We start from the raw sequence: 24,729 nt of genomic DNA, 5'->3' as shown, positions 1-24,729 counted from the left end.
CTGTGTGTTAACGCTAAATAACAATAAGGCTTTAACCTTAAATAACAATAAGGCTTTAACGTTAAATAGCGATAAGCGGCAAACGGATTAGCGGCAACACCATTATTCGCAGGCGCCATTTTCAGATGGATCCATAATGCACTGTCCGCATTTTAATTTCAGAGGATTTTATATAGTAAATAAAGAGAATTCTGTTCTTTGAATTTGCCATCTTGATTCACTGTAACTGAAGCCAATCCTCATGTAATTTCCTCCCTTACCTTTTTTTCTGCCGTCAGCCAATCCCTCAGGCCTGAACTGCCCTCAGCCAATCAGTGAGAATCAGGAATGTGGGAGGGGTGACAAACTTCCTTCTCATTGGCAATGGCAAAAATAGAGCCAGGCTGACTGAGATAAGATTTATTACAGCAGAAACATTTCTGAATAGATTTAAGTGCTTACAATGCAGGGTAAGGTTGCAGGCTGCATATTAAACATATAACAGTGGGTAAATGAAATTTGAATTTGTAGCTGACAAGCTCTCTCTTTAAAAAAAAGGTTACATTTGCAGGCGTACTGCTGAACTCGTCTGTGGGTGAAGTTCCCAGTGAAAAGAAAAGTAAGTGTGTGTGTGTGTGTGTGTGTGTGTGTGTGTGTGTGCGTGCGTGCGTGCGTGCGTGCGTGCGTGCGTGCGTGCGTGCGTGCGTGCGTGCGTGCGTGTGTGTGTGTGTGTGTGTGTGTGTGTGTGTGTGTGTGGTAACATTTTGGTTGGCATTGCCTAGTGCTGGAAAATCATCAAGTTAAGGATAGATAAACCTAAGGCTAAATAAGTTGGTATGTGACTGATAATATGAAAAGATTGATAACAACATTGGAGACGGGTCTCCAACACTGATGTGGTTTTATTTGCATACTTGTACATACACCTTGCTTGCAACAGAAGAGAAGGTTGCACAAACAAGGTGGCAAATGGTGTGGTGGGTGCAGGGCACTGAATTCCTGAATGCACACAGCGCCACGGAATATGTTGGTGCTTTATAAGGTAATAATAATAATTCAGTGCCCTGCGACCACGACACCACTTGCCACCAGGTTTTTGCACCCTTCTCTTCTGTTGCAAGCAGTTCAAGATGTATGCACAAATATGCAAATAAAATCACAGCAGTGCTGGACAGCAGTCTCCTATGTTGTATCAAAATTACTTCAGCTTGGCCCAGAGCATGCAGTGAGACACAGTCTCGGTAGTGGAATCTATGTATGTTAGTGCCGATACCCTTTCATTTTTCTCCCACTTGTTTACTAAAAGATTGGCGTGCGACTCTCCCGCCACATCAGAGAGACCTGTGCTGCACATCTACCTGTCCCTAGCTCCCTTCATGCTGCCTCTGCCTGCCTCTGCCCACGCACTGTGGGAACGATAGCAGCCACGGGTTGCCATAGTGACGTCCAAAGGGCCGGTGACGTGATGTGCCATGCATAGCTGGCGCCTCCTCCCCTCACTGCTTTGTGGAGGAGAGGAAGCATAAGCTCTGCACGGCACATCGTGTCACTGCCCCTTTGGACATCACCATGGCAACCCGTGGCTGCTATCTTTCCTGCAGAGGATAATGGACGCAGCGCAGGCCGAGGTAGCGAGGTGGGAGAGACAGACAGGTAGATGTGCAGCACAGGTCTCTCTGGTGTGGCGGGAAAGCGTAAACCAATCTTTTGATATACCATAGCAGGGGCAGCACAGGCCGGCAGACCGGACCTTTTGATGCGGGGGGGGGGGGGGGGGAGGCGGATTCGGCCCACCGGCCATAGTTTGTGGATCAATGGCCTAGACACTTTGGAGTTAGAGCTAGTTTACACTGAGAGCACAAATTGCAAAGCGCAATCGTGATTTTGCGACATGCAATTTCACACTTTTACCACAATTTGCGATTCCGGTTCAAAAGAACGAGAATCACAATGCAATCCCCCTAAAATGTTGCATGCAAAGAGTATGCAAATCACAAATGCTGCAGTGAGAATGATCCCATAGAGATACATTAGTCACAGCGCTTTGCTGATCGCCTGCAATCAGCAATGAGTCCAAGTTTGAACCAGCCCTTCACAATGAGTGAAATGGATTAGCTATACATATAAAAAATACCTAGGAAGCTTTTCACTTTTAATAAGTAAAGAAAGTACTGTGTAAAGCCTCGTACGCAGGCCTGACTAAACTCAGCTTAAGGCCCCTTTTACACTTAATCAGTTTGTGTGCGCTGGTGTGCGTTAGTGTGCGTTAGTACGCGTTTTTTTCCATAGCAGTGCATTGGGAAGAAGATTTCAGTTAAAACATGTTAAGTGTAAAAGAGGCCTTAGGAAAACATGGGCATTACTTTGAAAATCAGTTTTCTTTCAGTCATAACTGAGAGAAACTGATTAAGTGTAAAAGGGCCCTATGGGGCCGATAAAGACGGCTTTAGCTGATAGTCAGGTGTAGTAACAGTGAGCGCTGCTTCACAAGCGATCCGCTGGGCTGATCAACTTGGCCGAGCGACAGACAACTTATTTGTGCACGTGGCTCCCCCCCCCCCCCAGCGCGTGACATCACACACATGCCGCTTCGTCACCCCTCCACGCTCTGCCCCCCCCCCCCCCTCAGCAACCGATTGCATTGCCAGCTGCACAGCTGCACAGCTGACAGGTGTCTGTACAGGCTGGCCCAGCAACGTTTGCATACCGCAGGGGTAAGACCATAAAAAATTGGGTATGTAAATATAGAGAGCAAGGAAGAGTACATTCCCGTGTCTTAGCTGTAATTGTTGTGGTGCCATCCTAAAAGGTAGCAGCATCTCCCATGCTTCCACAGGTGCGAGCATACCCATTAGGGGCAGGTTTTCATGCTTGAGTCCGTATGTGGTATACAGGCTCAAGTGTCCCTGTGGATATGTGTAGAAGGAGGAAAGAAGGAGTGGCCAGTGAAACAGCGGATACAGGAGCACAAGAGGGATGTCACAAATTTTGCATTGGGCAAAAATGAGTATGAGACATCTGTATCCAGGCATTTTCTGCAGTCACGTCACAGGGCCAGCCAGTTACAGTTGTTTGTGGTGGAGGAAGTGCCAAAACTTTATAGAGATGATGACAGAAAATAGTTGCTGTTACAATATGAGGCTAAATGGATTATAAAATTCAATTGTGTATATCCAAATGGTCTGAACAAAAACCTGAGTTTGAAATGTATCTTGCAATGTGTCCTTTTCTCCTAGGTTGAACTAATTGAACAGAATGTCTGAAACAGGATTGTATCAAGATTGGTATCGTTAAAAAATTCTATTATTTGTAACAGACCAGCCAAGTGTCACGTTTTCGCTGTGACACTAACGATTTGCAGCCTCTATCATGGGAGCACTGGACAAATGTCCCGACCTCTTCACAGAGCAGGAGAGTTTGCAGTTGACTGTTTCACTGCACAGAGTCTTTGCAGAGAACACTAAAATACATGCATCACATCATACTCTGCAGCTTTGCCTCACGCTGAACTTCAGCAGCAGCACAACAACATAAAACTATAGGCTCAGCAAGGAATGTCTTTGAAGTTGATAGAGAGTGAGACAGGGATCCCTGCCCTGGCTATCTGGTTACAGAGCATCTTAACCTCCCTGGCGGTTAATTTTTTTTTGCAAAATTGGCAAAAATCCTTTTTTTTTATTTTTTTTTTGTTTCATGTAAAGCTACCAGAGTGGTAGCTACATGAAACACCACTAGAGGGCGCATGTGTCCCTCTAGTGCGATCGTCGCCGGCATCAATAGCAAACAGGGGAACGCGTATATAACGCGTTCCCCTGTTTGGCTTCTCCTGTCGCCATGGCGACGATCGGGATGACGTCATGGACGTCAGCTGACGTCCTGACGTCAGGCGCACCCGATCCAGCCCATAGCGCTGCCCGGAACTCATTGGTCCGGGCAGCGCAGGGCTCTGGCGGGGGGGGGCCCTCTTTCGCCGCTGCGAGCGGCCGATCGCCGCAGAGCGGCGGCAATCAAGCTGTGCGCGCGGCTAGCAAAGTGCTGGCTGCGCGCACAGCACTTTGAATGGGGCGAATCGCCCCAGTAGAGCCAAAGAAATCCTCCTGCGCGGCATAGCCCGAGCTCAGCTCGGGCTTACCGCCAGGGAGGTTAATAGTGAGGTGGATATCTTATCTTTCAATATGCTTGTGAAGTGCTAGAAATCCTGTATGGATCAATCATATTGGTTGCATTCCTCTGTGCAATTGCTTTGATTAATAACCCATATTGTGATACAAGATACTTAATTAGGGTTAGTTGTGTGATTGTATGCATTTACAATCCTGGGACAAGAGTTATGCACTTGAAGGCACTGTGTTAACATTTCTGATATGTGAAGTTTTTTTGCCAGAAATAAAGAATTCAATATTTTGCACATATCAGTCTTTATTTTCTTATTTAATATATTCATAACTCTTCATGTAGAGCTGTTTACTTTAATTTATATCCTTTATCGCATATGTATACTGTGATTATTCTTTAAATAGCTTACCTACCATCGCTCCATGCGCCAATCTCTGCATAGGATTGAGGGGGAAACTGTATAAGGGAGGGGTGTGGTTTTGAAAAATGGGGGCGTGGTTAAAGGTGTGGCATGAGCGTGTCTTAGTATCCCTTTTTCCTGGCTCCAAAAGTTGGGGGGTATGTTGTAATGGTGCATATTTGTGTTATGAACATACCTAGTGACCTATTCCTTAGTAAATTGCTGGGGTAGACACCAGTGGTGTAGTTCCCTAGAAGGATTATGCTGGATCTGGACTTTAAATTATTGTTTGTATTAATGTTAATTATGTGACCGTGACATGACTTCTTGTAGGTTGGTATTTAGGATTATTTAGGATTCACAGGTGATGGGTGTGGCACACCTGAGGAAGGGCTCCGCCCAAAACATGTCGTGTGCCTCTGTATGCTGCTAATTTAGTTATTTGCTGGAGCCATTTGTGTGCCGTCTGTCTCCATTTGTGTTATCGGCCCAGCCACATTGACCATGGGGATTGGATGCCGATCTCCAACGGGACAACAAGAGTAAAAAGAGTGTGTACAGTGGGATGCAAAAGTTTGGGAAACCTTGTTAATCGTTATGATTTTCCTGTATTTTCCAGTGATATTTGAGAAGTGAAATAAACTTTATTGGATTTACAGAAAGTGTGCAATAATTGTTTAAACAAAATTAGGCAGTGCATAAATTTGGGCACCACAAAAAAGAAATAAAATCAATATTTAGTAGATCCTCCTTTTGTAGAAATTACAGCCTCTAAACACTTCCTGTAGGTTCCAATGAGAGTTTGGATTCTGGTTGAAGGTATTTTAGACCATTCCTCTTTACAAAACATCTCTAGTTCATTCAGGTTTGATGGCTTCTGAGCATGGACAGCTCTCTTTAACTCACACCACAGATTTTCAATTATATTCAGGTCTGGGAACTGAGATGGCCATTCCAGAACGTTGTACTTGCTCCTCTGCATGAATGCCTTAGTGGATTTTGAGCAGTGTTTAGGGTCGTTGTCTTGTTGAAAGATCCAGCCCTGGCACAGCTTCAGCTTTGTCACTGATTGCTAGACATTGGTCTCCAGGATCTGCTGATACTGAGTGGAATCCATGCGTCCCTCAACTTTGACAAGATTCCCAGTCCCTGTACTGGCCACACAGCCCCACAGCATGATGGAACCACCACCATATTTTACTGTAGGTAGCAGGTGTTTTTCTTGGACTGCTGTGTTCTTTTTCCTCCATGCATAACACCCCTTGTTAAGCCCAAATAACTCAATTTTAGTTTCATCAGTCCACAGCACCTTATTTGAGAATTAAGCTGGCTTGTCCAAAGGTGCTTTAGCATACCTCATTTGGCTTTGTTTGTGCTGTAGGCGGAGAAAAGGCTTCCTCTGCATCACTTTTGCATACAGCATCTTCTTGTGTAAAGTGCGCCGAATGGTTGAATAATGCACAGTGACTCCATCTGCAGTAAGATGATGTTGTAGGTCTTTGGTGCTGGTCTGTGAGTTGACTCTGACTGTTCTTACCATTCGTCACTTCTGTCTATCTGAAATTTTTCTTGGTCTGCCACTTTGAGCCTTAAAGCGGAATATAACCCTGCATTTCAACTTTGCTCTAAAATATTATTTACAGCATATTATATGCAAAAAGCATTTTTTTTTACTAGACCAGCATTGGAAGGGTTAAACACAGAGGTTTAAAGGTCCTGGAGAGATATGCAGAAGTTCAGATAGATACATTCTATTTAGTTACATGTATCTATTGATAAACAGTTACACACTCTTTGGCTGTCGTCCAAGCTCCTTCTCAGTGAGAGAGATGAGTCACATTCAACACTTAGATACATTATGTAAACAAAATGTATCTATTTCAGCTTTGGATGCGTCTGCAGAAATCTAAAGGAACTTTAAAGCCCTGTGTAACCCTTCCAATGCTGGTCTAGTAAAAAAAAAATGCTGGTTGCATATAATATACTGTAAATAATGTTTTAGAGCAAAGTTGAAATGCAGGGTTATATTCCGCTTTAACTTGAATTGAGCCTGTGGTCTTCCATTTCCTCAATATGTTCCTAACTGTGGAAACAGACAGCTGAAATCTCTTAGATAGCTTTCTGTATCCTTCCCGTAAACCATGATGGTGAACAATCTTTGTCTTCAGGTCATTTGAGAGTTGTCTTGAGACCCCTATGTTGCTACTCTTCAGAGACAATTAAAAGAGGAGATAAACTTACAAGTGACCCCCTTAAATACTCTTTCTCATAATTTGATTCACCTGTGTATGTAGGTCAGGAGTCATGGTGCTTACCAAGCCAATTTGAGTTCCAATAATTAGTTGTATAGATTTTGGAATCAATAAAATGACAAAAGTGCCCACATTTATGTAGCTGCCTAATTTTATTTGAACAATTACTGCACACTTTCTGTAAATCCAATAAACTTCATTTCACTTCTCAAATATCACTGTGTGTGTCTCCTATATGATATATTTAACTGACATTTTTTATCGTAACAACCAAATATTTATATAGGAAAATTATGACAATTAACAAGGTTGCCCAAAGTTTCGCATCCCACTGTATGTACCTTAGGCCTGATGAAATATCTTCTAGAACCAAAAAGCTGTCCAGTTGTAGGTACTTGAATTTTTCTTTGGATGCTGAAAAGGTCTGTTAGAACACAAAAGTGTAACGTGAGCATTATACTATCTGTTGACAAAAATGCACCTCCTGCAGAGAACACTGTCCCTGCCTGTCTCTGTGATGGGAGCACATTGGAAAGAGAAGCAGACAACTTGTGATTCAGACACTTTCAGCTCTCCTTCTCTGGGCACTGGGAAGCTCTTTGGGAGTCATTTAATATGTAAGATAGTCTAAGAAAACTCATCTTTTCATGTGGAAAATGTAGTAGCTTCAGTGAGGCGATTTCTTTCTATAATATTGGTGAAGTAAGGAATAAAGTTAGAACAAAAATGGAAGATACTGTATGTTTCACACACTACCAGGTTCAAGTGTCAACCAGAATACGGTATGTACTGTATGTAGTAAATATGTTTGTATTCTTAAATGGTTTCAATGTGGGATTTCTAATGCCCTTCCTTATTCCAAAAAAGTTCTCCCACAAATACCCCCCTCTCCCTAAAAAATAAAATAAAACCCCACTGAGAAATAGTTAGTTATGTGATGCGTACAAAGTACTCCGAAAAGCACTAATGAAACCATGTCAAAACCATAGAAATGAGTAATAAAATAAAAATTCACATTTAAAGGATACTCGAGGTGACATGTGACATAGACATGTGTGTGTACAGTGCCTAGTACACAAATAACTAGGCTGTGTTCCTTTTTTTTCTTTCTCTGCCTGAAAGAATTAAAGAGAATCTGAAGCCATTATTAATTTTTCTTTTTACCTTCTATTTATCTTAAGCAGTATGAGTAGATCTGAAACGCTGCATTCCCGTGGCAGAACGAGGGCTTCTTAGCACCCAAAACATCCTTGACTTTCAAAGTCATGGATTTTGCTGCCCGGGGAGGCAGAGCTTTGTGCTGTAGCTCTGCCTCTACTGGAGTCAATCTGCGCGTGGATCTCTCCACCTCTCCCCGCCCCTCTCAGTGAAATAAGACCGAAAAGGGCAGGGGGAGGCAGCGATCTGAGGCGATTGACTCCAGTAGAGGCAGAGCTACAGCGCAAAGCTCTGCCTCTTACAGGAAGTGTTCCCTGATTTTTGCTCCGGGGATTTGGGGGGTAATAAAACCTTGTTCTGCCGCGGGAATGTGGCGTTTCAGCTCTACTCATATTGGTTAAGATTAATAGCCTTTAAAAAGAAGAATTTATTTTGGCTTCAGACTCTCTTTAAAATTCAGGTATGTAACTCACTGTTTCTATCTGGGTTGGGACTGGGTTGGACTGGGTCAGACTATAGCATAACCCTCATTGATAAGTGGTTATAGCCATAAAACACTTTCCAGTCAGTCAATTGCTTCTGAGAGCAGAAAAGAGATAACAAGGGTCAATAATTCATAGATTTGAGCTCTGGCATACTTCAATGAAGGTGTCATTGAGCAGAGATAATGAAACAGTTAAAACTTAAAAACTAAATTTAAATATAAAATAAGTATGTGGGATAAAGTTGTTTTTCTCATCAGTTTATTTTCACCTGGGATGTCCTTTAAAGAATTATTTATACGCTTTCTAAGCATTTATGATGACAGTGGACATTTTCCCTAATAAAAATCTGCAGGGTTAGCAGAACGAAAGCTGAATGACAACAGTTCCCTTAAGGTTAATACCCAAGTTTCAAAATACAGGGTCCATGTTTATTCACAGATTTCATGATCTGTTCTTTGGGCCTGAATTAGCAAACTGTTTTAAACAAGCTGCAAACAAGAGGTTATGTGTTTAAGCTATGTAAATGGCATTTACCTAACATGTCACTTTAGACTTTACTCCAAAAAATCCCCCAAACACATTTCATCTAGAAAAAACACAAAATCCTTGATTCTCATATAAAACAAGAACCAATGCTAAACATAATGCTATTGTGGATTTTTTTAGAGCTTTACATATTAAAGCTCTTGTCCACACAAAAAAAAATCCCATTAAGCTGATGTCTTCCTCTCCTTCTTACCAGATAATGAAAAGACAGTAGATACCTTAATTTCAGTGGTCATGTGAGTCACTCACACCTGACTGTTTACAAGATCATATGAAGCTGACCATTGGTTTTTAAAGTGAACCTGAGGAGAGAATGAAATGACGGTTGCCATATGTATTTCCTTTTAAGTAATACCAGTTGCTTGGCTGTCCTGCTGATCCTCTGCCTCTAATACTTTTAGAAATAGACTCTGAACTAGCATGCAGCAGATCAGGTATTTCTGACATTATTGTCAGATCTGACGAGATTAGCTGCATGCTGCTGGTTGATTTCAGACACTACTGCAGCCAAATAGATCAGCAGGGCTGCATGCAACCGTTATTGTTTAAAAGGAAATAAATATGACAGCCTCCATATCACTCTCACCTCAGGTTCACTTTAAGGATACCAAGTACCTAGGTACTCCTAGGTGCAGCAATCAAACCAAATTAATCTGAATAAATGTAGTTCATTGATATGGTTACATCTTATAGCCAGGAGACGTAATCAGATCAATGGGAACTACATATCCCAGCATGCATCATGCGTCCCGGCATCCATTGCGGCCACCGGGAATGCGCTACATAGTTTTAAACCTATGGTTCTGAGGCGCCGAACAAGAGACTATGGATGCCTCCATATACAGTGGGTTGCAAAAGTATTCGGCCCCTTAAACTTTTCCACATTTTGTCTTATTACTGCCACAAACATGAATCAATTTTATTGGAATTCCACATGAAAGACCAACACAAAGTGGTGTACACATGAGAAGTGGAACGAAAATCATACATGATTCCAAACATTTTTATTACAAATAAATAACTGCAAAGTGGTGTGTGCATAATTATTCGGCCCCCTTTGATCTGAGTGCAGTCAGTTGCCTATAGACATTGCCTGATGAGTGCTAATGACTAAATAGTGTGCACCTGTGTGTAATCTAATGTCAGTACAAATACAGCTGCTCTGTGAGGGCCTCAGAGGTTGTCTAAGAGAATATTGGGAGCAACAACACCGTGAAGTCCAAAGAACACACAACACAGGTCAGGGATCAAGTTATTGAGAAATTTAAAGCAGGCTTAGGCTACAAAAAGATTTCCAAAGCCTTGAACATCCCAAGGAGCACTGTTCAAGCGACCATTTAGAAATGGAAGGAATATGGCACAACTGTAATCCTACCAAGACAAGGCCATCCACCTAAACTCACAGGCCGAACAAGGAGAGCCCTGATCAGAAATGCAGTCAAGAGGCCCATGGTGACTCTGGACAAGCTGCAGAGATCTACAGCTCAGGTGGGAGACTCTGTCCATAGGACAACTATTAGTCATGCACTGTGCAAAGTTGGCCTTTATGGAAGAGTGGCAAGAAGAAAGGCATTGTTAACAGAAAGCATAAGAAGTCCCGTTTGCAGTTTGCCACAAGCCATGTGGGGAACACAGCAACCATGTGGAAGAAGCTGCTCTGGTCAGATGAGACCAAAATTGAACTTTTTGGACAAAATGCAAAACGCTATGTGTGGCAGAAAACTAGCAATGCACATCACTCTGAACACACCATCCACACTGTCATATATGGTGGTGGCAGCATCATGCTCAGGGGGGCATTTCTTCAGCAGAGACAGGGAAGCTGGTCAGAGTTGATGGGAAGATGGATGGAGCCAAACAGAGGGCAATCTTGGAAGAAAACCTCTTGGAAACTGCAAAAGACTTGAGACTGGGGCAGAGGTTCACCTTCCAGCAGGACAATGACCCTAAACATAAAGCCTGGGCAACAATGGAATGGTTTAAAACAAAACATATCTATGTGTTAGAATGGCCCAGTCAAAGTCCAGATCTAAATCCAATCAAGAATCTGTGGCAAGATCTGAAAACTGCTGTTCACAAACGCTGTCCATCTAATCTGACTGAGCTGGAGCTGTTTTGCAAAGAAGAATGGGCAAGGATTTCAGTCTCTAGATGTGCAAAGCTGGTAGAGACATACCCTAAAAGACTGGCAGCTATAATTGCAGCAAAAGGTGGTTCTAGAAAGTATTGACTCAGGGGGCTGAATAATTACGCACACCCCACTTTGCAGTTATTTATTTGTAAAAAATGTTTGGAATGATGTATGATTTTCGATCCACTCCTCACATGTACACCACTTTGTATTGGTCCTTCACGTGGAATTCCAATAAAATTGATGCATGTTTGTGGCAGTAATGTGACAAAATGTGGAAAACTTCAATACTTTTGCAACCCACCTCGCCGGCCGGTCAGGATTTGTGAGGTGCGATAGCGGACACGCCGCGGTGGAGGAGCGGGACGCCGACGCCACCAGAGGGGGTGAAACCGCTGTGCTTAGCAGCCCGATAGACGCTTCATTCATTTGAATTATGCAAGTGCGCTGGATGGCGCAGGCACTTTACTATTGTTTTAATTGAGTTACGCTATGAACATTTTATTGTCTTTTACATGGCAATTGGATTAAATTTGCATTATCGGAACAGGCTGCAGATTGGTCAGTGATTGACACACACACGCTAGACCCACCTGGATCTGAGGTGGTGTCGATCTGGTGAGCGGATAGTATGGTGGGGGAGTCTGCTGTGTCTACACTTTGAGTTTGGATCACGTGTGCATCACCTTATTCACCTGGGGAGTGTGATCATTAACAGTAGCCACAGTAATGCACTATGTGCAGTCTGTTTATCCCCCCCCCCCCCCTTTTTTTAGATTCAAGTGAAGGGAGAAGAGGATGTTGATGATGTATAGTATCCATAAATTAAGTGTAAAATCCCCCCAAACCTTCCACCCCCCCCCCTCCTCCCGCTTTGAAAATTCTCACCTATGCTTCTGCTGCAACTCCCAGTGTCCTCCGCTGTTACCACAAGTGCTGTACCACGAGGCAGGTGTAGCACGTCACAACCATGCCTGGTGCTAGATGGTACAGGCACATGCAGTAATGGGGGTGTCAGTGGAGAACACCAGGAGTTGGGCCAGTGAGACTACTAGTGAGAATTTGCAGAGCACAGACAGCGGGCGCGGCCCCCTTATTGCACACTTGGGGGGATTCAGGTCGAGGGTCCATTTCATACGTCAGTAGTTGCGATATTAAATGCCGGTACCAATCAAGCACTTTTGACCGACATTTTCCAGCACATCCGATCGATGCATTCAACAATTTTCTTCCCGAAATCAATTGAATTATTGATCGATGGGTAGACACAACAATTTTCATCTAGTTCGCAAAAACGCTAGATGTATGGCCACCTTTAGTGTATGGTGAGGATGCACATTCTGCTCTCTACTTTCTTCTCTGTTTTGGTCACTGAATGGTTGGAAAACCAAATGAAATCATTAGAGTACACAACTTTTCAACACAAGCCAGATATCCAAATCAACATTGCCATTTTATTGTAAAGCTGCAAACTCTTTAATTTATGTCAAGATTGGTATGTTTTTTTTTTAAAATATGAATGTTCAATGAGGTGGTGTCAATTGTGCACTTCTGTATGTGACTCCTACTGCATCAAGGGCTTTTGCTTCTAATTAAGGTTATTTTTCATACTCATCAACAGGGGCGCCTTAAAGTGAATGGGAACCGCACTTAAAAAAATGAGACAGATACTTACCCAAGGAGAGGGAAGGCTCTGGGTCCTATAGAGCCTTCCGGCTCCTCTCCTGGTCCCCTCGATCCAGTGCTGGCTCGCCCGGTAGCAGTATTTGACTAAATTAGTTAAATACTGATTTATCCGGCCGAAGGAGGCTTCAGAAGTCTTCAGGGAGCCAGAGTGCTCCTGAAGAAGGGCGGCCCTGTACTGCGCCTGCGCAAGCACGCTCTCTTGCATGCTCACGCCTGTGCAGTATGGAGCCGCACGTCTTCGGGAGGACACGGCTCCCGAAGACTTCCAAATACCCTTTCAGCAGGGGATTGAAATGGGGGGGGGGGGGGAGCCAGCACAGGATAGAGAGCATTGAGAGAGGAGACGGAAGGCTCTATATAACCCTGAGCCTTCCATCTCCTTAGGTAAGTATTTGCTTCATTTTTTTTTAAATGCGGTTCCCATTTACTTTAAGCGCCAGGCAGTACAGGCGATGGCTTGGAGCACCGTGTGGGGTAACCGCGGCCACCTACCGCTATTACCATCTGTGACATATTTTTGCAGTTTACATGCACGGCGTACCAGGTGCTCTTCAGCCTCTACCGCCGCCTTCATACGGTTCCCCCGGCCAATAGAAGCAAGCAGTGTTCAACACTGCTCTTCCCAACTGCTTCTCCTCCTCTTATCTAGCTAGCCACCCCCTCTCACTCTATAGCAGCAGCTACACAGGTACATTGCTTACCCTGTGCGGCGCAACCTCAAACTCCGCCCCACAACAGTCATCACCACGTGTGACAGTGACACGCACCGCTGGGCATTTGGGCGCCTGTTTTCCAGGCTGTGCCCCTCTGCCGTGCCCACTGGCCCTGCGTGGCTGCATCCCCAACCCCCCATACACATGGCTACTCATCTCCCCAGCCCCACACAGAGACTAGTCCAGCCGAGGGTAGTGTGTGTAAGGTGGAGGCAGACACTGACAGCCAGCCTTAACACACAGAAGGAGGACATGCAGTTACACACAACAGTACAGCAGGCAGCACTGGACCCAGCATGACAGGCTGACAGCAGGTGAGGACAGAGGACATGTGAGTGATTGACACACTGTCAGTCAGTATGAGTGATGCAGCTGCAGGCAGCACTGATGATGATAATCAGCAACCATGCTGTGCTGTCTGAGGTGATGCTGCCTGCATTTCTGCTGACTGGTAGTCTCAGTTTGTCTCTGATTTTAAAGGATACCTTCATCCTTACAGAATTTGTGTATGGGGAGGGGTGAATAGGCTTACCCCCCTCCCATGGCCCAGCGTCAGTCTCCATACATTTCTACTGTTCCTGTTCTAAAGAAGGGGTCGGCGCAGGTGCAGTATGTCCACGGGAGTATGCGTATACTCTCGCGAAAAGACGTACCAGGCGCACTTGCCTTCTGACCAGACATACTGCGTGCTTATGCTGGTGACCGCGCTTTCAGCCGATTTCTCTAGCCCAGTGCATGTGTGCACTGGCTACCTCTTCCCGCGGGAGTAGACGTACTCCCACAAACATACTGCACCGACCCTGCCGACCACTACTATGGAACGGGACCTTTTACAGATGAATGGAGACAGTCGCCGGGCCACAGGAGGTGTGATAAGCCTATATGCATCTCACCACATCCCCGGCGTCAATTACAGAGTTCATTAAGGACTAAGGTATCCTTTAACCTCCTGAGCATTACGCCGCTCAGGAGGTTCTGCAGCTTGAGTCTCCAAGGATGATTTTAACTGTTCCTACGGCTGTAACAGCTTCAGCTAGCACTAGGCTAGCTAGTAGAGGTGGCCGGCATCCCCCAGATTACTGATGATCCCCCGATCGCCCGCTAAATACATTACCCAGCCTGCATCCAGCGATCAGCGCAGCCTCCCAGGACAGCTCCGCTCTTCTCTATGGGGAGGATCGCACATGACGTCACCGATGTCATGGTGTCATGCGCAGACCCGATTCTCCCCATAGAGAGGACCGGAGATGTTCAGGGAGGCTGCGCGATCGCTGGATCCAGGCTGGGTAATGTATTTAGCGGGCGATCGGGGGGATCATCAATAATCTGGGGGATGCCGGCCACCTCTACTAGCAAGCCTAGTGCTAGTTGAAGCTGTTACAGCCATAGGATCAGTTAAAATCATCCTGGGGGACTCCTGGGGACAGCCGACACAGTGTCGGGCACGAATCAGGAAAAAATGGCGCACAGCGCCTATGTAACCTTCCGGCGCACATTCAGAAGAAACGGTAAACGCTATTTACCGTTTTAAACCGCAACGTTCTGGCGCGGCTGCTGCACCAATAGAGTGGAACTGAAACTATATATACCGTTCTATAACTCCAGAACGGTATTTGATAGAACGTAAATTAACCTTTTTGAAAGTGTAATGTATTTTGTGTTTGCTGAAGAATGATATTTTCCGTTTTTGTACCGCCTCTCTAATTATACTTTATTTGTTTTAAAAGTTAAATAGCTATCTTTATCAGGCTTCCGTGATTGTCTTGAATCATTTATTGTCCCTATTTCTTTTTTTTCTGTACATACGTTTGCTTATTAATTAGCATATATTTTTTTGATTTTGAAATTAATTTTAAAACGCAATTAAATTAAAATGGTATATTGTAACATATTAAATGTGTTTATTTTTATTTTCCAAATATTAGAATCTAATAAAAATTCAAAAATTAAGATGAAGTTCACTGGATTTCAACTTCAAACTTCGTGTTGTTAGTCTAGTATCTTAACACTAAGCTATGATCCAATTTAAAAAACAGTGACTTTAAAAGTTTAAGTCTTTCTAAATAAAACAAAACTATACGATCTAGTGGTTTAAATATATACTGCAATTAATTTGTATTTTAACACTGTGTTTCTACATAGAATCAATCTGCATGTTGGCAATTATATTGATAGTAATCAATGTTTATTGTGTGTGAGTGTGTGGTTGTGGAGAGTGTGAGGGTGTAATGGGGAGAGGAGTGTGAGTGTGTGGTGGGGGACAGGAGAGTGTCAGGGTGTGGTGGGGGAGAGGAGAGTGTGTGCGTGTGTGGTGGCGGAGAGTGTCAGGGTGTGTTGGGGGAGAGGAGAGGCAAGTGTGGGGGAGAGGAGAGGCAAGTGTGAGGGTGCGGTGGTGGTGAGTGTGTGGTGGCAGAGAGTGTCAGGGTGTGTTAGGGGAGAGGAGAGTGTGAGGGTGTGGTGGGGAGAGCGTCAGGGTGTGGTGGGGCAGAGGCGAGTGTGTGGTGAGGGAGAGTGTCAGGGTGTGTTGGGGGAGAGTGTGTGTGTGGTGGCGGAGAGTGTGAGGGTGTGTTGGGGGAGAGTGTGTGTGTGGTGGCGGAGAGTGTGAGGGTGTGGTGGGGGAGACCGTCAGGGTGTGGTGGGGAAGAAGCAAGTGTGTGGTGGGGGAGAGTGTCAGGGTGTGTTGGGGGAGAGGAGAGTGTGAGGGTGTGGTGGGGGAGAGGAGAGTGTGAGTGTGTGGTGGCGGAGAGTGTCAGGGTGTGTTGGAGGAGAGGAGAGGCGAGTGTGAGGGTGCGGTGGTGGAGAGTGTGAGTGTGTGGTGGCAGAGAGTGTCAGGGTGTGTTGGGGGAGAGGAGCGTGTGAGTGTGTGGTGGGGGAGAGTTTCAGGGTGTGGTGGGGGAGAGGAGAGTGTGAGGGTGTGGTGGCGGAGAGTGTCAGGGTGTGTTGGGGGAGAGGAGAGGCGAGTGTGGGGGAGAGAAGAGGCAAGTGTGAGGGTGCGATGGTGGAGAGTGTGAGTGTGTGGTGGCAGAGAGTGTCAGGGTGTGGTGGGGGAGAGGAGAGTGTGTGGTGGCGGAGAGTGTCAGGGTGTGTTGGGGGAGAGGCGAGTGTGAGGGTGCGGTGGTGGAGAGTGTGAGTGTGTGGTGGGGTAGAGTGTGAGGGTGTGGTGGGGGAGAGGAGAGTGTGAGTGTGTGGTGGCGGAGAGTGTCAGGGTGTGTTGGGGGAGAGGAGAGGCGAGTGTGGGGGAGAGAAGAGGTGAGTGTGTGTGGTTGTGGAGAGTGTCAGGGTGTTGGGAGAGAGGAGAGTGTGAGTGTGTGGTGGGAGAGAGTGTCAGGGTGTGGTGGGGGAGAGGGGAGTGTGTGTGTGTGTGGTGGCGGAGAGTGTCAGGGTGTGTTGGGGGAGAGGAGAGGCAAGTGTGGGGGAGAGGAGAGGCGAGTGTGAGGGTGCGGGGGTGGTGAGTGTGAGTGTGTGGTGGCAGAGAGTGTCAGGGTGTGTTGGGGGAGAGGAGAGTGTGAGGGTGTGGTGGGGGAGAGCATCAGGGTTTGGTGGGGCAGAGGCGAGTGTGTGGTGGGGGAGAGTGTCAGGGTGTGTTGGGGGAGAGGAGAGGCGAGTGTAGGGGAGAGGCAAGTGTGAGGGTGCGGTGGTGGAGAGTGGGAGTGTGTGGTGGCAGAGAGTGTCAGGGTGTGGTGGGGGAGAGGAGAGTGTGAGTGTGTGGTAGCGGAGAGTGTCAGGGTGTGTTGGGGGAGAGGCGAGTGTGAGGGTGCAGTGGTGGAGAGTGTGTGGTGGGGTTGAGTGTGAGGGTGTGGTGGGGGAGAGGAGAGTGTGAGTGTGTGGTGGCGGAGAGTGTCAGGGTGTGTTGGGGGAGATTAGGGTGTATCAGCCGTTGGGTCAATTCTTTACCCGTTATCCAAGTTGGTGGATGTTTATCTGCAGGACCTTGTGAAGGGTATATCAACCTGTTTGACGGATACCACAGACTTGCTGCAAAGATTGAAAGACCTGAACATTAGGAACACAGGGTTGATCCTAGCCACCCTGGATGTTCAAAGTTTATTTACCTCAATTCCTCACGAGGAGGGGATAAGGTATATTGAAGAGTTGCTGCTTGAGACAAACATGGATAATAGGTTGATTTACTTTGTACTCGATTGTCTTGAAATGATACTGGTAAACAACTACTTCAAGTTTGGTAACGAATTTTATCTGCAGAGACAGGGTACAAGCATGGGATCCCCTGTGGCTCCTTCATTTGCAAACCTATTCATGTACAAACTGGAGCAATGTATGTTTGTTAAAAATGAGAAGTATTGTCATAACATTGTCGGGTATTACCGATTTGTGGATGACATCTTGATTTTGTGGCAGGGACAGCAGGAGGAGTTTCTGTTGATGGTAGAGGAGGCCAATCAGGCCCACCCTACAATCAAATTCACAATGGTAACCTCAGATAGAGAGATCCAGTATTTGGACGTCTCTATAACTGTTACAGAGGTTGGACTGCGCACCGATCTGTTCACAAAACCCACAGACAGAAATAATCTGCTTAGAGTCGACAGTTTTCATAACAGAAATGTAATTAAAGCCATCCCCAAGGGGCAGTACTTAAGAGCCAGAAGAATAGCTTCCACAGAGGAGGGTTATGAAACCGCGGCAGATAGGCTTACGAATACATTTTTATCAAAGGGATATGACCCCAAAATGCTAGGTAAAGTACGAGCTGAAGTGGGGGAGGTCCCAAGGGAATCTCTGCTGGGAAGTGTGTCCAAGCGGGAGAGGTCGATTGACCGGATACCGTTTGTACAGACTTACTGTAAACAGTCGAGATTGGTCAGACAAGTGGTCAACAGATACTGGCCGATATTACAACAGGATCCGACCTATGGAGAAGTGTTTAAAAATGCCCCATTGTTTTCATTTAAAAGAGGGAGGACTATTAAGAACATAGTCAGTAAAGTAGATCTGTCTGAAAGGTGTGTGGAAATGCATAAACTTACAAAGAAAAGAGGGACTTTTCCCTGCTTGAATTGTAACTGTTGTGGTGCCATCATTAAAGGGGATCATGTGAGTCACCCATATACAGGCGAAAAGATTGGGATTAACTCCATGTACACCTGTGATAGCACATTTGTTGTTTATGCTTTGAAATGTCCGTGTGGTCTCCTGTACGTGGGGAAGTTGACAAGAGACGTCAAAACCAGGGTACAGGAACACAGAGGCTCGATCCGGGGATTTAAACCATCAGTACCAAGCAGCCATACTCCGGTGGGCAAACACTTTCATGCCCGAGGACACGGAGTATCGCAGCTAAGGTGGATGGTATTAGATCACGTACCACCACCGAAACGAGGAGGAGACAGGGACAGGCTGTTATTACAGAAAGAAGCAAGGTGGATGAGGAAACTCGATTCTATTGCGCCTAAGGGCTTGAATGAAATGTTTAGCATAAAATGCTTTTTGTAAACTAATGCTGGCATATGTCTTCTCTTCCAGGTCGTGATGACTTGTCATCGCTATGGTGGGTGGTGGAAAGAGGGAACATCTGCATCCGTGGTGCAGTGAGTCTATGCATAGTACTGCTGTTATGCCTGTGTATTAACTAGGTTTTACCTGATGTTTGCTTACACTTATGATGTTTAGGTGTTTATTTCTTTTGGGTAGACACCTATGTGTAGTGCCCAACAAGATGGACTTAACCCTGATGGGTTAATTTGGACTTGGACTTACCCTGAGGAGTTAATATGTATGCTGGTCATGTGACCAAGGAGGAGGAGCTTTCAATTGGGTGTGGTGCACTACTGTTGTTCATAAGTTTGCTGTGTTAGTCGTGGTTGCATGTACACCTGAGGAAGGGGATTTCCCCGAAACATGTCGTGTTTTGCTACTGATTTGATAAATGCAAGTTTATACGCCATTTAAAGAGACACTGAAGCGAAAAAAAAAATATGATATAATGAATTGGTTGTGTACTATGAATAATTACTAGAAGATTAGCAGCAAAGAAAATATTCTCATACTTTTATTTTCAGGTATATAGTGTTTTTTCTAACATTGCATTATCCTATAATATGTGCAGATTACACAACACTCAGCATTCAAAATGAGTCTTTCAGAGCAGTCTGTGAAGTAATGACATCTCCTCTGCCAGAGGAAAAGTAAACAGTTCAATTACAGTTGAGATAATAAAAGGCAGATAACAGCCCTCTCCACGACCAAGTTAGTCGGAGAGCTTAATAGCTTTTTTGCATAGAGATAACAACTGGAGTTTCTCAACTCTTCCTGTACTGGAAACAATTAGACTGATGTATCTGATCTTAATGTTTTTTTTCTTAGCTGTACTACACATACAAATCATAATATCATATTTTTTTTTTCGCTTCAGTGTCTCTTTAAGTGCTTCCTTCATTCAATATAGTATATTTCCATTGTGAAGTGGTGACTCACAGAGGGATTGTGCACCGGCAAACCAGGTGTCATATCTGGTGTAGGAGCCCAGCTCAGCAACCCCCTTGCTGTCATGTGTTGGGGGAGAGGAGAGGCGAGTGTGGGGGAGAGAAGAGGCGAGTGTGAGGGTGCGGTGGTGGAGAGTGTCAGGTTGTGTTGGGGGAGAGGAGAGTGTGAATGTGTGGTGGGGGAGAGGAGAGTGTGAGTGTGTGGTGGGGGAGAGTGTCAAGGTGTGGTGGGGGGAGAGGGGAGTGTGTGTGTGTGTGGTGGTGGAGAGTGTCAGGGTGTGTTGGGGAGAGGAGAGGCGAGTGTGGGGGAGAGGAGAGGAGAGTGTGAGGGTGCGGTGGTGGAGAGTGTGAGTGTGTGGCGGCAGAGAGTGTCAGGGTGTGTTGGGGGAGAGGAGAGTGTGAGGGTGTGGTGGGGAGAGCGTCAGGGTGTGGCGGGGCAGAGGCGAGTGTGTAGTGGAGGAGAGTGTCAGGGTGTGTTGGGGGAGAGGAGAGTGTGTGGTGGGGAGAGTGTCAGGGTGTGGTGGGGGAGAGGAGAATGTTAGTGTGCGGTGGGTGAGTGGAGAGGGTGTTATGGGGGAGAGTGTGAGGGTGGTGGTGGATAAAATGTTTACGAAATCAATTTGTTATATATTTTTTCCAGTAAAGTTCAGGCAAAAGGTTTTAATAATTTTATTTAAAAAGTAAATGTAAAACAAAACATTTACAAACACATGTATAATAATAGTTGTATAAAATAAACGTATAATCAATTTTAAATCTAATTACACAATAACAATTATTGTGCATTATGATGACACAAAAATATACAGCTGTGAAATGTGCTCAAAGAAAAAAACATCTAAAGAAAGCTGTTGGTTGGTGAAGTAACACAGACATGAGAGAGAGTGAGGGAAAGAGAGAGTGAGAGGGGGGGGGGGGGGGGGTTAGAGAGAGAGAGAGGAGAGGGGGAAGAGGGAGAGAGGGAGAGGGGGAGAGGAGAGAGAGAGAGGAGACAAGGAGAGGGGGGAGAGAGAGTAGGAGAGAGATGAGGAGAGAGAGGGGGGAGGAGGAGAGAGAGAGGAGAGGGAGAGAGAGAGGAGAGAAAGAAAAGGACAGAGAGAGAGAAGTAGAGAGGGGGGGGGGGGGGAAGAAGGAGAGAGATAAAGAAGGAGAGAGGAGAGAGAGAGAAGGGGAGAGAGTGAGAAGGAAAGAGAGAGAGAGATAGAGACTACTTGGAGATAGAGACAGGGCGGCACAGACAGACATGGAAGCCCCGGGAGGAGAGACTGCAGGCAATGTGACCAGGGGGTCCTGGAGGATGAGGCCGACGTCCTGCTACACTGCAGCAAATACGCACCTGTGAGGACTGCCCACTTCCAGAGACTCTCCGCCCTGATTTCACCTCCACAGATTAGTGTTGGGCGAACAGTGTTCGCCACTGTTCGGGTTCTGCAGAACATCACCCTGTTCGGGTGATGTTCGAGTTCGGCCGAACACCTGATGGTGCTCGGCCAAACCGTTCGGCCACATGGCCGAACTAAGAGCGCATGGCCGAACGTTCCCCGAACGTTCGGCTAGCGCTGTGATTGGCCTAACGGGTCACGCTGTTCGGACCCCGAACGCGCTCTGATTGGCCGAACGGGTCACGTGGTTCAGCCCGAACGCGCTCTGATTGGCCGAACGGTCACGTGGTTCGGGTAAATAAATACCCGAACCACGTCATATCTCCGCCATTTGTCCGTGGGTTTAGCTTTGGGTAGGCAGGCAGGGTAGTTCGCGCTCCAGCCACGCTAGCCAGGGTCCCCCCAGTCATTGTGTGTCGCTGCTGGGAACAGTAGTACACCGCTCGCTCAGCCACACTATATAGCATTGTGTGTACTGCCACTGTGTACCTCGCTCAGCCACGCTATATATAGCATTGTTTACTGCCACTGTGTGTACACGGCTCAGCCAGACTATATAGCATTGTGTGTACTGCCACTCTGTGTACACGGCTCAGCCAGACTATATAGCATTGTTTACTGCCACTCTGTGTACACCGCTCAGCCAGACTATATAGCATTGTGTGTACTGCCACTGTGTGTACACCGCTCAGCCAGACTATATAGCATTGTGTGTACTGCCACTCTGTGTACACCGCTCAGCCAGACTATATAGCATTGTGTGTACTGCCACTCTGTGTACACCGCTCAGCCAGACTATATAGCATTGTTTACTGCCACTCTGTATACACCGCTCAGCCAGACTATATAGCATTGTGTACACCGCTCAGCCAGACTATATAGCATTGTGTGTACTGCCACTCTGTGTACACCGCTCAGCCAGACTATATAGCATTGTGTGTACTGCCACTGTGTGTACACCGCTCAGCCAGACTATATAGCATTGTGTGTACTGCCACTCTGTGTACACCGCTCAGCCAGACTATATAGCATTGTTTACTGCCACTCTGTATACACCGCTCAGCCAGACTATATAGCATTGTGTGTACTGCCACTCTGTGTACACCGCTCAGCCAGACTATATAGCATTGTGTGTACTGCCACTCTGTGTACACCGCTCAGCCAGACTATATAGCATTGTTTACTGCCACTCTGTGTACACCGCTCAGCCAGACTATATAGCATTGTGTGTACTGCCACTCTGTGTACACGGCTCAGCCAGACTATATAGCATTGTGTGTACTGCCACTCTGTGTACACCGCTCAGCCAGACTATATAGCATTGTTTACTGCCACTCTGTGTACACCGCTCAGCCAGACTATATAGCATTGTTTACTGCCACTGTGTGTACACGGCTCAGCCAGACTATATAGCATTGTGTGTACTGCCACTCTGTGTACACCGCTCAGCCAGACTATATAGCATTGTGTGTACTGCCACTCTGTGTACACCGCTCAGCCAGACTATATAGCATTGTTTACTGCCACTCTGTATACACCGCTCAGCCAGACTATATAGCATTGTGTACACCGCTCAGCCAGACTATATAGCATTGTTTACTGCCACTTTGTGTACACCGCTCAGCCAGACTATATAGCATTGTGTGTACTGCCACTCCGTGTACACCGCTCAGCCAGACTATATAGCATTGTGTGTACTGCCACTCTGTGTACACCGCTCAGCCAGACTATATAGCATTGTGTGTACTGCCACTGTGTGTACACCGCTCAGCCAGACTATATAGCATTGTGTGTACTGCCACTCTGTGTACACCGCTCAGCCAGACTATATAGCATTGTGTGTACTGCCACTCTGTGTACACCGCTCAGCCAGACTATATAGCATTGTTTGTACTGCCACTGTGTGTACACCGCTCAGCCAGACTATATAGCATTGTGTGTACTGCCACTGTGTGTAAACCGCTCAGCCAGACTATATAGCATTGTGTGTACTGCCACTCTGTGTACACGGCTCAGCCAGACTATATAGCATTGTTTACTGCCACTGTGTGTACACGGCTCAGCCACACTATATAGCATTGTGTTTACTGCCACTCTGTGTCTGCTGGGAACAGTAGTACACCGCTCACCCGCCACTGTATAGCATTGTGCTCTGTGTCGCTGCTGGCAATAGTGGTACCCCCGCTCACCCACCACTGTATAGCATTTCTGTACTGCCACTGTACTGCTGCCAGTCAGCGTGTACTTTAAGGATAAGTGAAATGAGGAAGAAATCCGGTGAAAGAGGGAGGGGCAAGGGAAGAGGTGTTTCCCCTGACGGTTCACGTACAGGCCACAGGGGAGTACCCAAGAAAACCCACTCAATACCGCCCATGTTGTCCAGGACAACAACCCTCACAGATCCAAAAGAACAGGACCAGATAATTACTTGGATGACCTCTCAAGCGTCCAGCAGTGGGTTAGGCAGCACCAGCACATCACGCACGAGGTCCGAGTCCTCAGCCAGTTACAAGGAGCCAGTGGGCACAAAGCTGACACAACCGGCAGCGACACCACGCACACAACTGCCAGATAACCAGTCCGATGAATTACCTCAGGACACAATGGGGTATTCGCAGGAGCTATTCCCAGGCCAACAAACTTCCACCTTTGAAAGGTCAATGGAGGAACAGCCAGAAATGTTGTGCCCGGATTCACAACCATTAACTGTGGGAAATGCACCGGGCACTGAAATACAACAAGGCGAGTCCGAGGACTTTGAAACCCAAATCCCAGAGCAAGTTGGGCAGGAGGGGTTGCAATTGCAGGAGGTCGGCCGAGAAGATCTGGAAGACGACGTTGGAGTGAGCTGCGCAGAGGTTGTTCTGGGGAGCTCTACTCCACGGCGGCGGCCCCCCACAATGACATATGACGAGTTTGAGGAGATGGAAGAGGAGGGTATGGACAATGTGGACAGAGACCCAGATTTTGTTTGTGAACGAGAACATCGCCGTCGTAGCAGCAGCACAGATGAGTCTGTTGAAGAACCCACTGCTTCACGAGTTCGCCTTGTGCCACAAGGTAGGCGGCGCGCAATTTCAGGCACCACAAGCGTGGAAGTTCAAGTGAGAGGCAAAAGAGGCGCAAACAGAAATCGCCAGCAAGGCAGGTGCTCCAAAGTCTGGGCTTTCTTTGAAGACTGCACTGAGGATGTTACCATGGCGATTTGCAAGGTGTGCAAGACCCGCCTGAGCAGGGGGAAAAGTATTAACAACCTCTCCACCACCAGCATGAGCCGCCACATGCTATCCAAACATCCCACTCTGTGGGCAAACTCGACAGGACAGGGTACCAGCAACACTGCCTCCCTTGGGTTCACCAGACTCACCACCAGACCCGCCTCAGCAGCAGCAGTAGCCCAGCCATTGCGTGGTTCACAACATTTACAAACATCAGACG

The 24,729-nt window shown here is 46.4% G+C and overlaps 1 long non-coding RNA gene across 1 annotated transcript in view; it reads left to right on the top strand.

Moving 5' to 3' along the window:
* LOC137547867 (uncharacterized) overlaps nucleotides 1-24,729 on the top strand; it is a 61,881-nt gene that overhangs the window by 4,913 nt on the left and 32,239 nt on the right. The window contains exon 2 of the long non-coding RNA XR_011026639.1: nucleotides 18,951-19,015. This is a non-coding gene — a long non-coding RNA (uncharacterized lncRNA). The remainder of the gene's footprint in view (nucleotides 1-18,950; nucleotides 19,016-24,729) is intronic.

This window comes from Hyperolius riggenbachi, chromosome 1 (assembly GCF_040937935.1).
Source record: "Hyperolius riggenbachi isolate aHypRig1 chromosome 1, aHypRig1.pri, whole genome shotgun sequence".
Lineage (NCBI taxonomy): Eukaryota > Metazoa > Chordata > Amphibia > Anura > Hyperoliidae > Hyperolius > Hyperolius riggenbachi.
The sequence above is the reverse complement of the archived record's forward strand: the minus strand, read 5'-3'. Positions and strand labels throughout refer to the sequence as shown.